This window comes from Xenopus tropicalis, chromosome 4 (assembly GCF_000004195.4).
Source record: "Xenopus tropicalis strain Nigerian chromosome 4, UCB_Xtro_10.0, whole genome shotgun sequence".
NCBI classification, from domain to species: domain Eukaryota; kingdom Metazoa; phylum Chordata; class Amphibia; order Anura; family Pipidae; genus Xenopus; species Xenopus tropicalis.
The window spans coordinates 40635091-40650468 of NC_030680.2; the positions used below are offsets into that span (position 1 = coordinate 40635091).

Consider the following 15378-nt stretch of genomic DNA (forward strand, 5'->3'; position numbering starts at 1 on the left):
ATTTGATCTGCCATTAATTTACAAGCACAGGGATCTTAAACTTTGATGGTTGTCCTGATAAGTAACAACAATAGAAATCCTGGGCTTCACTGCAGAGGAAAAACTTGATCTGTAAACATGTCAACCAGAGGAGAAGAGTACATGTACACAAACTAACTGCAGTCCTCAGTGCTGCCTGAGATTTTCTAGAGCAAACATATGGCAGCCCAAAAGCTATTGAAAATGCTCTGTTCAAAAGAATGCATAATGCTCCCATATATCCAACATTTTCTGCTCTTCAGCCAGTCTCTCATCCAAGACAACATCTTAGGAAAACCTTAAGAATGTACGCTGTCCTAGATAATCTCTGACTAGATCTGCATTTTTGACCTGTTCAACATTAACATGAGATCACACTCAACATATTATGGTGTGATTAAAACTGCAGTGTGAAGAGGTAATGCCTTCTCTTCTTCAGACTTTACCGTTACCGCTGACAACTTTAATTAAATGTAATCAATTAACAACAGAGATGAGATTCCAGCATCTGAAGTGGCACATCTTCAACGCTTGTGATGCACATAACTGAACAGATATCAGAAATAGACTAGGATGAAAAAATCCCATTTGTTCTTGGCAGGGATATTCTGTGAGTTCACGAAATCTGATGATATGGTAATGCTTCCTATCCTAGAGAATAGGTGATAGGGGGAGACATCAGTGAAGACAAGAAATATGTCTGTAAAGTTGGTACCCAGGACTGTCATCTTTTCCTACCAGGACCAGGGTAGGCCTTTGCTGAAAACTGTAGTCACGACTACAACAAAGTGTAGACTGCAGTAAACCAACTAGGAAACCCTTAGTTTCATGAGTATGAATCACACACACTTTCACACAGTGAATCTGCCTTGAATCCTTTAGGACCCTTGTCTTCTTACAGTGCCCAAGCTTCACACATCACACTTTCTCTGAAGCCTCCAAGACCCCTACTCCTTACAGTGTCCAAGCATCATCCAAGCTGTCTCTTTACAGCTTTACTACATGGGTACTACCCTAATCCTACACACTTCTAATCCCTATCTGGTGTACCATTATCTCTGTGGTTCTACCCCAAATACTGACTCCTCGCTGGGGACTCAAACTTGCTAGCTGTCCTGATTAGCTCTCACTTCTAGAGTGAGTTAGTTATCACCTTCTACCTCTCTATCTATCCAGGAACGGATGCCCACCAGGATTATTTGTCTGTCTGCAGGTCTTACCAGGCAGAAAGAGGAAGTGTACAGCTAATGCACTTCCTTTTATAGGCTCTGCAAGTGAACTTGGCGTCAGCTGCTGGCTGGCCCTGCATGTAGCCAATTATTTACATATAATAAAATAATATATTTATTATAATATTTATATAATATTTATTTTACATGCTCACAAAATTACACCATGAACTATGGCCAGATTATAGTCATGTAAAAGAGGGACCTAGTAGCAACAGTAAGGGGCAGATTTATCAACATTCAGATTTTCATGGTTTTATAAAATTTTGAAAGCACAAATAAACTCATTTCCACTAAAACCATGAATGTCTTGTCATTTATTAAAAGATCTGAATTGAAAAAGGATAAAAATTAAAATGCGGAACAAAAACAAAAAGAACACAAAAATGTTTACCTACAAATTTGTGTAGACCTACAAATGGAAAAAACCCAGGAAACCTCTAAAACCATGAATTCAAATAAGATTGTTACAGTTTGCCTAGGACAAATCTGATTGACTTCTATATGACCTCAACAGCTTTTAGATGGCAAAGTTTTGTATTATGTTTCTCTTGTTCGTGGTTTTGACACATGATAAATGGAAAAAATTAATGTTTTTTTTCATGAAGAAATTGAGTTTTAGTGCAAAAACACGAAAAAATGAAATAAAAACGATAGTAATTTAGCCATAAGTCTCTCTGACTCTGTTTAAGAACATTTATGGGGTTATGTAATAAAAGGCAAGTTTGCTCATATCTCAGATAAGACTGTGCTTAAATTAACAGTTCAGTATAAAAATAAAACTGGGTAAAATAGACAGACTAAAATAAAAATGATTTCAATAGTTAGTTGGGCAAAAATTTAATCTATAAAGGCTGGAGTAAACAAATGTCTAACTTACTAGCCAGAACACTACTTCATCATTTGCAGCTATCTAACCTGTTAAAAGTCAGTAACGAAGCAGTGATTTGAGGGGGGGGCATATGAGTCATTACTGTTTGCTTTTGAATCAGACCTGTGTGCTCAGGATCTAAAGCAAACTAACTAAACAGTTATGTCCCATGTTGCTCCCTGTCAAGTTGCTGACTAACTGACTAGGTTAGAGAGCTGAAAAAAGGAATTAGTGTTCTGGCTATTATGTTAGACGTCCGCTCACTGCAGCCTTTATAGATTACATTTTTGCCTAACTAACTATATTAGAAACATTTTTTATTTTGCACTGCCCATCTTTTTTTTCAAATTTTATTTTTCAACGGAACCGTTCCTTTAAGAGGGGTTTTAATACTCTTGCCCCCGAATGGTCTGTTTCATGTACAACAGACTTTAAGAATTGCAACATTACAGTAGCTGGCATCTACACAAAGAGTCTTTTATTAAATCAAAGCTTACTACACAAGCTACAAAAAGTAATTATCCACTGCCAGCTGAACAACGGCACATTTGCCAAATGTGCAAAGAAAACTTAAAGACACGGGTAGAACATTCAATTGTACTCAGTGTTTTACAATCATGTACCTGCTGGTGAAAGAAAATACTCTACTATTCTTACACATAACTCGGTGAACAGCGAAGTAGAAAAATGCACCTCAATATTTTGAATTACATAGAAAATACAAGCTCAGCTCTTGAACTGATAAACCAAAGTAAAACAAAGATTCTACAGCCACAGTAAGGGGGCGCTATAAAACTACAGCCAATGCTTAATAAGACAAATAAACTGTTTATTAGTGTGCTTCCTCAAGCTAATATCTTTTCCTCATTGAAATAACTCCATGCAATTTGTCAGTCATGCATTGTAAGTTGCACCCTTGATTGGCTGCACTGAATGCTGCATTAACCTGTGAAATCTGTTAATTGCATTTGGAAAATTATTGTTTTGAATAAAAATAAATTGTTGAAATATATAAACTGTAAAAAATAAGTACAGTATTTTACAAATACTGTACTTATGTCTTACAGTTTATATATTGTAAAATAAACTTTTAAACTTTAACTTTTAAAAAAATCACTACAGTTTATTGGTAGTGATGAGTGAATCTGTCCCATTTTTTTTTTTTTTTACTGTAACCATGACTTTTGACATGACTTTTTTCATTCTGCAAATTTTTTGTAGCGGCAATTTTCCATAACAGTTTTACAAAAAAAATCTCCAATGGAAAAATGCAGAATTTCACAGTGAAAATTATAATAAGGTCATTCACATTCATTTTTAAGAGATTTGTTTTTTAAGTGAGTGAATTCTGTAAATAAAGATTTTTATAACAAAACTGATTTTATTACTAGTTGACAAAGGTATTGTGAATTATGCTCTACAGTATTCTCCTGTATTATTTAAGAGTTCACCAATTATAGGTATGCACTATTTATATGCAGTAATATGACATTTTAATATTGTGGTAGTAGGCTGGCCAGCCACCTGGAGTTTTCTGGATAAGGGGTCTTTCAGTTATTTGCATCTCCATACCTTATGTCTACTGGGGCACTGGCTGTTAGAAAAGGGGAACTCAGAGGATGGAAAAATGATGGTAGTGGCAAACTATTCAACCTTTTTTCTTTTTTATTTATAGACCAAGGGTAAAAAAAAATAGAATTCAAACCAACAAGACACAAAAAAATAAACAATTAACACAGGAACCTTTAGGGCAAAGTCACACATTGCGTAGGGTCCACTTTTGTCTACCTCACTCTTACTGGCTCCTTCTTGCTGCACTGACAGGCACAGCATTGGCCTAAGTGCATCTACACGGAGTGGATCCGATTCTCTCCGCCTACCTACAAACTGAAGGCGCAGAGCTTTGGACCTTACACAACTTGTGACTTTGCCCTAAAAGAATCTAGCCAGCAACAGAAACCACACACAAACCAGACTAACAATGAAAACATAAATACACTAAGGGGGGGGGGGCAAGGGTTAACAGGGACACCGGGTTGCTACTCCCAATAGCACCAGAGGATACTCTTAAAGACTCTGGTATATAAAGGAACATTACCACCAAAAAAATGAATGTGTTTTAAAGTAAACTAAATATAATGTACTGTTTGTTCTACACTGGTAAAAGTGTATTGGCTTTAGAGTTACTACTATAGTTTTCATAAAGAAGCAGCTGTGCACCCATAAGAGTGAAAAAAGAGTAAAGTCACAGGTTATATAGCAGATAGCAGACATGCTCTGTAGAACAGCGCTTATCTGTTATCTGCTATATAACTTGAGCTATTTAGCCCTATTTAAACTTGAATAGTTGCCCCAATGGCTACATAGCAGCTTGTTTATTTAACCTATAGTAGTCTTTCTGAAGCACACAAAGCTTTTACTAGTGTAGAGCAACAGAACATTATATCTTATTTACTTGAAAAAACACATTATTTTATGTCACTTCTCCTATAATGGAGTTACTTCTGCACAGGAGTTGCATAGGGTGAGCTCTATGTGCTCTTCTTACTAGAGCTGCTCTCTTTCATGTTAGCAGGAGTTCTCTGGCACTTAGAGCCAAAACTACTGTATGCCCTGAAATCTTCTATTACCAGCCAGGTAGCCTTGGTAGATGGAAGCTGTATCTACAGTATATATGAATAAAAAACTGTAAGTGTGAAATATTAAAAAAGAGGAGATTAATAATGGATGAGAAACTACTATACTGTAAATATTCTTTGAACCTTCATTTTATTCTGGCATTATTAAAATCACAAAGGTATCAGGATAAGATTAGGAATTATTGAGGAACTTTTGAAATCTATTGCAAATTTTAATTCAATTCATATCAGTATTTATCCAACGTATGAGAATATGCTATTTGCCACTAACAGAACAGCAGGCTTCATATGGTTTCAGAAGTGTATTAGCAAGTTACAATAATTAAAATTTGCTTCCAAAATGAACTACATACTCGACACTGTATACTGCATGTAATGATTGCCTTAGGTTCACATTATCATTGTACGTTGCTCAATTAACTCTTATTTCTGTTTTTTGCCAGAAGTGTATTAATTAATTGAACAATAAGAGAAAAAGGGCAAAGGGGACAATAATGTTTTGCATTATGTAGTTCAGTGGCTTTAAAATCAGTTCTGTAGATTATTAAGGTATTAAGGGCATTGCTGTTCTGGCTTTGAATATATGAAATTATTTTTGTGTTTTATGGCATGGGTACTGAAATTTGCAATTTCTGTCACAATTACTGCAGTCTTACCTTGGCAGTATAATTAGGTATCAGAAATTATGAAAACAATGTCTGATGGTATCTAAGCTAATTTGGCATGGGTATGTTTTAGGTGTTTTTAGTTCAGGTTCTATAAAAAAAATAGAAAAGTGGGTAACTTAAAATGAATGTGTTGTTTCAATACAGTTGTGTGGACCTATTTTAAATATAGATCTGCTCAGCTTATTTGATTCACACAAAGGTAGAATTGGTTTATATAGAGCCCTGCAGCGTCCATTTGAACATTTTCTTACAGACCCTATACAGTATTAAGTTTATGGAAGTTTGTTTAAGGAATCCCCTTTAAATCATGGATAAAAAAACAAATATGCTGTTTCTTTAACTACTAAATAACAAAATTGAGGAAGGGTATTGTTTTGAGTACTAAAAGGCCTGATTCTCATGTTTTCTTCACTGGCAAAGCATACCTAGTTATAAATAAAAACAATCTGTAGTTACCTGATTGTTATGGTTGCTGCTTTCAAGGAAAAATATGGACTTGCATTTATATTTTTATTTATATAGCACCTCCTATGTACACAGCACTCTACAGCCATTGGCTTTCACTCTTTTTGTACCTGTTTGTACCTGCATTCCCATATGCAAGTATACAGTTTTGACTAAAAAAGGCCCTGGCTCTTAATAGTGTGCAATAGCAAATAATACTGAGTGGTGCACATACCTAATTATACATTTTTTAAGCCATTCTTTTCCAAATTATTATAGCAGATTCTAACATTAAAATACTCTAACTAGACTTTAAATTCTGTTTTAAAACAAGTACCCTAAATATCTTTATATGAGCCCAGTTAGTTGCCATTAAGAAAATTACAAATACAGGATTTCTCTGTATTTGCTATGCTTTTCCATGGTTTCCTTTAGTAATGCGAGTCAAAATGTTGACCCTTTTTTACACATTACCAATACTGTGCCTAAAGGTCCCCATACACGGGCCGACTATAGCTGCCGATATCGGTCCCTTGGACCGATTCGGCAGCTAATCGGCTCGTGTGTGGGGAGAGCAGAGCGGCCTGGCCGACCGATATCTGGCCTGAAATTAGCCAGATCTCGATCGGCCAGGTTAGAAAATCCGGTCGGATCGGGGACCGCATCGGCTCGTTGATGCGGTCCCCGATCCGACTGCCCCATTGCCGCCCACATAATCCGATCGTTTGGCCCCAGGGCCAAACAATCGTATTATTTTTTTTTTTACCTAAATGCTCCCCGATATCGCCCACCCGTAGGTGGGGATATCGGGGGAAGATCCGCTCGCTTGGCGACATCGCCAAGCGAGCGGATCTGCTCGTGTATGGCCACCTTAAGGGTCTTAGACTCATTTCAGAAAGAAATAATACACTTTCCATGGGCAGGTAAGCTTGAAACATTGCAATAAAAGAGACTGCACAACAGAGATAAGGTTATGTACTATATTAAGGTAAGATCATTTTAGTGATTAATTTTTTGGTGAGGTCAAACAAAATTCTTCAGGTTGGATAAACCCATGGAATGCCATTTAGATAGCAGCCAACAGAAGCTAGTTGAAAGCAAGCTAAATATATTTGATAGTGAATGAATGTAATGAATATTTGGAAGTAGTATGACTGTTAGCAAATCCAGGATGTACAGTATCAATCAAGTAATAAAGCTGTTGTTGATAAAAATAAATATATTTATATACACATCCGTGAATCAAAGCAAAGATTGCAAAGATATGATGCACCAGGTTCTTGTAACTGAAAGCTAAAAAGAGCTACATAGTCCTGTGGTGGTAATAGCTCCAAATCACCTACATTTTATTGACTTAAATGTTCACTTCATCTAAACTTTGTAACATTTTGCTTCATTTTCAGGAAACATTATAATTTTGTTTAAAAATGCCTGCAAGTGCTACGACAGTATCCACGTCAAGCCAAACATGGTTAATTGCACAAGTAACTTGCCATAAACTGTTAATCTTTATTATATTTTAGTCCTATAGACAGACCTTTTCTAAGATACTTTTCAGCTGGTCTTTATCATTTATTTTGCATGTTTTAGGATTTTGTAATGTTTCTATTCAGATCTTTATAGCCTGTAACTGGAAATATCTGGTTGTTAGGGTTACAAATTAACTCAGAAAAACCACACCGACTGTGAGACTTTAGTTTTATTAAAAAAAAATTCTTTATATTCAGAACCTTTCTTGGTCGTAGACTATTCTGACATCCTAAATACTGCTTGGCTTTTAGGGTAATTAAGTCATGGCAACCAGGTAACAGCTTAGATTTCAGTCTGGAGGGATCTGCGGAACAGCACAAAAAATACAAAAAAAAAATTATATTGCGGAATATTGCTATCTACATAATACTGAAACCCTTTAGGGCAATGGCACACAAGGAGATTTGTCGCCCACTGGAAATCTGCACTACCCCTGGCTACAGATCTGAAAATGCCTTGCCATTCACTAACCTTCGGATTGCCATATGTTAAACAAATTACATGAAACAATCTGGCTTAACTGTGTTAAAATGCCCTCTTCTGCATGTTATCTGTTTTACATGTGGTGATCCAAAGTTTAGTGATTAATAAGGCATTTTTAGGGCATTTTTTTGCCTGCAGATCACAGATTTTCCATGAGTGACAAATCTCATTGTGTGCTTTTGCCCTTAAGGTGACCTGTGATGTGAACTGGCAGATGGGATTTTAGGGTGGGATGGGTAATTAGTATTTGAAGGCTGGAGTTACACAGACTGGAGTGCCTTTTACCAAATAAGTGAATGGCCACAAGGCTAGCAGTTGGGAAGTAGAGAGTAGGTGGCTTAACCTCATAGATAGCAGATAGTAGCATACTTGGGCTTAAGGATTTACCAACCTTCATGTCTGGTAAATCTATTGTTCTAGACATTTTAAATGCTGTAAGATAACAAGAATTTTAAGATACATACAAAAAAGGGTTATAAACAGTTTGAATATAATGTAAACCTGGACACTGGGCATATACAGGCATGGATGTATTATCTCCTAAGCAGCTGGAAGAAGTCTCTGAAACATATTTCTTATTGGATGGTAACTGTTTCTACATCTTTCTAACTGTTTTGTGTTTTGTTGCCAGACTTTAAATTATGACATGCACTAAATAGATAGGGACAACATACAGAGCTTACATAGAACTTGGCATAGGTATGGTGGCTTTTCATTTTTATAAAAATGTTAAAACTCCAATTTTAGAAGATTTGTGTAATTGCAGATAATAAAACATGCTAGGATTCAATTAATTTATTTTGTAATAAATGTTATATTTATATGTGTGAGTATGTTTTGTAAATATGTGTGGTAGCTGTTGGCCATATATCTGGCTCCACAACCCATCATCCTACCAACAGGATCACACAAGAATTAACCTCTTTATGACCAGCTTTGCTAAATATTGATTATGCTTCCATTGTTGCTGTGAGTGTATACAATATAATGACTGGTTAGTAGTAGGTATTCATGAAATATTAGCCTATCACATGGTAATTATTTGCTGACCAGAAAAATATTTGTTCTCATTTGTCTGGAAAAAGGTTTAATAAGTTGCAATGGGATTAACTATTGAGTTCTTTTGTGACTGCAAGGTGTGGTGCAAAATACTATAGTTGGTACAAAATCATATCCATCAAAATGCTAGTCACAAAAGTACTTGCTTTAATATACAGTATGCTCCTCTGTATTAAAATGCTGGATGCAGACAGTTGTATTAGTACAAGGTACAATATACAGGATGCAAGGACTTGAGGAGGTGTTACTTTCAGCATTTCCTTGGTGTATTGCACCTAATGATTCACACATTAACACACCTTAAAGTGATGCATACTCATTAAAATGTAATTTGTTAGTTGTAGTGTTTATTGGGTGAATAAAAAATTTATTAGGTTTTGGAAAAGATATGTGCATTGTGCCAGTGCTAGACTGTATATTTTGGTGCTAGATTGTTTGTGAACCATCATGCCTTGTTATGTACAGAAACTGATCAATCGTATAGATCTGCAGACAAATACACAACTATAGAGAAAGGCCTGTGGGACATTTTTTTATACTGTATACTGACAACATGTATTTTCATACTTTGATTAACATTAACCAATAATTCCTTCATATTGTTCTCCATGTGCAGTGGGTGCAAACACTTACAGGGTTGGACTAGGCCACCAGGACACTGGGAAAATACCTAATGGGCCCCAGCGGCCCAGACCCAACCCCGTTGGGCCCCTGATGAGTTTCACATACGCGCACTCAGGGGAGGACGTTGGGCGGGGGAAGTGGGTTTTAGGGGGGCCCCTGCAGGCGATGCATCAGTGAAAACACATTGGGAAGTGCGGGGCCCCTGTGGGCCCTTCACCCCCCAGTCCGACCCTGAACACTTAAACATAATAAATGTCCTCAGGCTTTAATTAGTGAATATATATTTTGAGTAAGCTAAATTTAATTCTACCTGGGTATATCCCTAAAATAACAGCATATGCTCTGTCTAATAGGACAAATTTGCCATTGTTTTAAAGGAGAAGGAAAGGGAGAAAACTGCACCAGCCCAAGGTAGCTGCAAGCCAGCAATCCTCTTCCTTCTCCCTTCGGGATCCCAGGACTGGCGCATGCGCAGTAGAGTGAAAAAGCCGGCCTTTTAGTTAGTTTGGTTTTTCACTCTACTGCACATGTGCAAGTGGCACAAAGAAAGAAGAAGGAAGCCACCCCAGGCTGATGTGGTTTTCTTCTAACATGAGCACCACCCAAGGTAAAAGGTAACTTATTACAATCACGGGGGGTGCCTAACATTTGGCACCCCCCAGTGATTTTTAACTTGCCTTCTCCTTTAAGAAAACATAAATCTTTTCATAAAGTGTATGTTGAATATAATTAAACCACTTTACCCTCCTAAGAATAATATACTGGAGCCAAGTTGCACCAGCATGGTTACCCATAGCAACCAACCAGACTTTAGCTTTCCATTTTTAACTTGTATTAGACTGATCTGAATTAACTGTTGATTGTTTGTTATGGGTAACTGCACTAGTGCATTTTAGCACTTATATTTGTAAATCACCCCAGTACATATAGAATGGCCTTTTGATCTCTGTTTTTTGGATTGATAGCTGTTGTTCATGTTCATATATATGTATATATACCCTCACCTCTGATTAAAAAGAAATCTACTATTGTACAATCCACTAAGATATATATATATATATATATATATTCACCACATATTTATCCAACAGTGCATTTTCTTAAATTAGCCAAGTGAATGCCTGATTGAATAGTTAAAATGTTTTGTCTGCACTTGATTTTAAATGCAGTTAATTTTCTGTATTTGTAAAGGATTATGAGAGGTAAAAAGCCAGCGTACTTTTGTCAACATTTTCTGAAGCATGGTAAAGAAAAAACAGTCTTTAATAATTTGAAATGGCACTTAAATAAAATCCTACTTCATGTTTTCTGTAATTATTCCTTGTTTGTTGCTGAAGGTTATTTTCCATTCAGAAGCCTAGCAATGTTCGCAAATACTAGATATTGTTTCATCATATACTTTAACTTTTTGTAGATAGGGTCTATAAATTGAACTTGTCTGTTCATGTTTCTACAAGATATGATCACAGAACTGAAATCTATATTCATTTTATTTACTTATTCATGTATGTTATTATTAGGTTTGTGGTCCATTTTAGTCCCTGTTGCTTTGAATATGGTTTACTTGGGGAGAACTGGGGAACCCCTCTGCTCAGATATGTAATCAAGAATCAGAACAGGTGCTGTTTTTCATTTGATTGGATAATTAGCCTGTGGAAGTTAATTAAAGCTATTCACCAATAAGAAGAAACAGACTATAAATAAACCACAGTTTAATTTGCATAACGCTCCTATTAAATCCTCTTAACTCACTTTTTAAAGTGTTCAGTACCAAAAGCTTGTAGAGCTCATATACTGTGTCTTGGTCAGAATGGACAGTAATCAAGTATGTGCAATGGATTTCTCATTTTCAGGAGCCATAAATCTAGTTCTCTTTTCACTATCACATTACCACTGCCTCTAATAGTACAGAGCCTATTCATTAAAGTCATAAATTCTAAATCATATTTGGGATGTTTTACTAAATTCTCTGCTGCTGTTTGTATATAGTTTAATGTCTGCAATACTAGCAGAGAAGCACATATTGAGAAAAAAAAATTACTTATTTATTCTCCTGAGGTTTTTTTCTCATTTCTCATTTTTCTAACTTCACTTTATGTCTAATCTGAATATTGCTGATCATACAGCAATACATTTCTGGAACAAAAAAGTGCTAAGATCAAGTTGCTTGAAAAGACTTGCCGTATTGTTCTTTTATGTGATGTGTTCTGCAGTGCATTTATGTTATAAAGAAAGGCATTTGATCTTGGTAGCAGTCACACACATTTTATTATATAGTAAATCTTGTTATTTCAATTGATGTAATCACTTTGACTGCCCCTGAACATGGGGCTTAATGAAAACAGCGAGAGCAAATGATTCTAACCCAAAGTGCAGAATACAGATTGAAGATAATGAGAATTAACCTTAGCATCTTATAAAAATCAATGACCGCAACTGTTTTAATGGATAGAGAATCATCCATGGTATTACTGAAACTAACACTCTTATGAAAGTAGAAAGCAACAAGCCTATCATTTTTTTCAGGATCACAGCAGGAAATTGTTTATCATCTGACTGTGTGATGCTCTGGGCTAAATGTTCTTTTAACTATTTACATAATATATTCACATTTTGTGAATTTGCATAAAAATGCAAAAATATTGAATTCTTTGCTGCTTCTCTATTTTTGCAAATACAGTATGTTAAAGATTCCTTTAGGAAGCTGAAGGATGGTGTACCAACAGGGCAGTGCAAATCCTTTCAAACCATTTTCTAGTATCAGTGGAAAGCTGGAACTATGAGGAATTTGAAGATTTTAGAAGTCAGAACTAAGAAACATTAATTCTGGGGAAGAAAAGACACAACCAAGTCCATTGACTCCAAGATGGCAATCAATTAACTTTGTTCTAAAAGCTAATTTTTAGTGGTGAGTGAACCTGTCCTGTTTTGCTTCATCACAAAATTAGCAAAAGGACGAAAATTTTGCAAAACACAAGTGTTGCGTGTCCATTTTGTTGTGCGCACCTTTTTTTTAGGTGACTGTGCCTTTTCTGACATTACCGTACCCATTTTTGCGTGGACATGCCCAATTTTATACAACCACACCCAAATTTACATGACCATTTTGACACGACAGTGCCCATTTTGATGCAACCTATTTTGACACGACCGTGACTTTTTTGGTATGCAGCAACTTTTTTTGTAGCGAATTTTCACGAAACAATTGGCGAAATGCAGACATTTGCTGCGAATCCTTGCCTCGCAAAAAACTTTGCTCATCACTACAAATTTTGGTAACCCTATATTTTCTCACTTTTTTCATCCAACCCCTTCTTGAAACTATCTAATGTATCTGCCAGTATGACAGGGAGAGAATTCCACAACTTCTCAGCTCTCACTGTAAAAACCCTTTCTGAATATTTAGATGGAACCTCCTTTTTTAATGTCAGTGACTGCCTTTGTGTCTGCTGGAAGGACCTACTTGTAAATAAATCATTATGATGTGGTCCCCTTGTGTTTATAAAAATGATCATATCTTCTCTTAAACACTCCTCTTCTCCAATATAAAAATTCCTAACTTGGCCTGACTTTCTTCATAACTGTGACTTTCCATACTTCTCCTATGAGCAGCATTTCCCCTCAGTAAATACCATCATAGAAGTCATATGAGGTGTGTGTTTAGTATTTCATGTTTCAGTTCCAGTTGATTCTGACTCTTATGTCGACTTATAAATAATTATGTCTGTTCCTGCAAGCTTGTTTTTTTCTGCAATTTATTAAATCAATTTCATAAACAAATCTTGCTACCTAAAAACCTGCTGAAAGTACATAAAATTTAGCAATTAGTAGGTCCCCTGATTTATACCATACCAGATTAGAATATACAGTAGCAAGCATCAGCTGTAGTAAAAGACATAAATAAACCCAGTGTTTCCATATTGCACCTGTATATCTTCTGGTATCCAAGGACTCATCAAGAACTTTTCATCCAACTGTCCTTGGCGACTCAACATTTTATGACCAGACTAGAAAGCTGGAGTTTTAATACCCTGAATATATAAATATGATACAATATTGAGGTGCTTAATATGATGGGAGCAGACCCCACCCCCCAAAAAAAGAAAAAATATATCAAACATACAGCTATGATTCTTGCTTGAACTACTGAATGGGATACACATTGTGGGGATTTTCATGCTATAGTTATTGTATGTGTTTTGGCATAACAATCAAACAGTAAAGCATATGCTTTATATTATTAAGCTGTGCAGTGTATGCATTCAGTTTGTAGTATGGGGTTAATGCATTAGAAAGAGAACTTGATTTTGCTGTTTATAGAAGTTAGAGAAAATATTCACTGCGTGATTGGCAAGGGGGTGGGGGCAGGTGTCCACTTTTTGCACACCTTATTGCTCTTGCTTATGTCTGGGGCATTTATAAATTATCGAAGGAGAGAGGAATGATTTACTACTGGTATGTCTCACGGTGCAAGGACGGATAACATATTCTTCCTGCTTTGATAAAACACATTGAAATTCCAGATTGCCAGTCTGAGTCTGACTACAGTCTTGAAAGCCAGCTGTATTTAAGAAGCATTTGACAAATATGAGCGTTTGACAAAAATGAGAATTCTCTTTCTGTTGTGAGTTACGGAGCATAATCAATAATCAAAACTGGTCTGATTTATTTTAATGCACCATGTAAAAGTCTCTTTCATTTATCAGTGTAAGTTACCAATAAATGAGATTGTAAAATAGTAACCAGTGCTGAAACAAGGAGTTCCTTATACCATCTGTACGCTATTTGTTCACTTCTCTTTTTATTCCTCTCCTTCTCTCCCCACACTACATCTACAGCTCTCTCCCCCCTCCATCACACCCCGTTCACCCTCCTCCTCCTATAATATTCAGCATGCTGTTCTTTTTGAAATAATTAGCGCTTTTGCATTTAAGGAGATGCAGATTGGCGTCTGTATACAAATTACTTTTCTGTCAGTTACTTAAAGAGAGATCATGGATTGGGGTGGGTGAGATGGATGGATGGGAATTAATTTTTATTTTAGTCATGGGAGGGGTGACTCTTGTAGAAAGCAGCTGAGTGTTTAAATGGAAGAGTGTTATTAAAACTACACATCAAGACTATGGCGGCCTGCATGCATAGGAATGCTTGAACAGGAAGGAAATTAGTAGTATATGAGAATAATACATCGCAACTGCACAAAAACAACTGAAAAAAAGTACAAAATGACTGCTAAATGTAAAAACAAATGTGAAAATCCGGATAATATGACCACATGTAATAATAATCCTTTATATACTAGCAATCCAAACCATAACTAAGATGACTAGAACACTAAAGATTGTGCTGCAAATAAAAAGTGCAAGACTACAGGAGCTACTGTTTAGTTCTTGCATGTAAATATTTCTCTTAAGCAATAGTCCTGTTTTCCAGCTTGTGTGCTAACATCTCTGTGTTCAGCCATCTTGTATCTGTTTTCTAAACAAATTGAAATTCAGTTTATTGTGTTCAGTGGAGAGACTTTGATAATACTTATTCATGCCCCTGATAAACTAATGGTATTTTCAAATTCAAGTGTTGTTCTTCTAGAAAAGGTGCAAGGCTTTTGGGAGGTTCAGACTTTCAGGCTCTTTAATTTATTTGTATTACCAATTCTTAATTCCAATATTGTGCCATATTTTAAAAAGTGAAGAATTAAGAAGTACAAAATAATATTTGTAGATAAATGGCATTTATATCCTATTTATTTTATCAAAATATAAATCTGATTATATTATTCTCATGAAAGTTTTCCTTGATTTAATGCAGGTTAA

General features: G+C 35.9%; 1 protein-coding gene across 12 annotated transcripts in view; it reads left to right on the plus strand.

The window, feature by feature from the left end:
• Positions 1-15378, plus strand: part of nrxn2 (neurexin 2) — a 335460-nt gene that overhangs the window by 90257 nt on the left and 229825 nt on the right. The window lies entirely within an intron of this gene.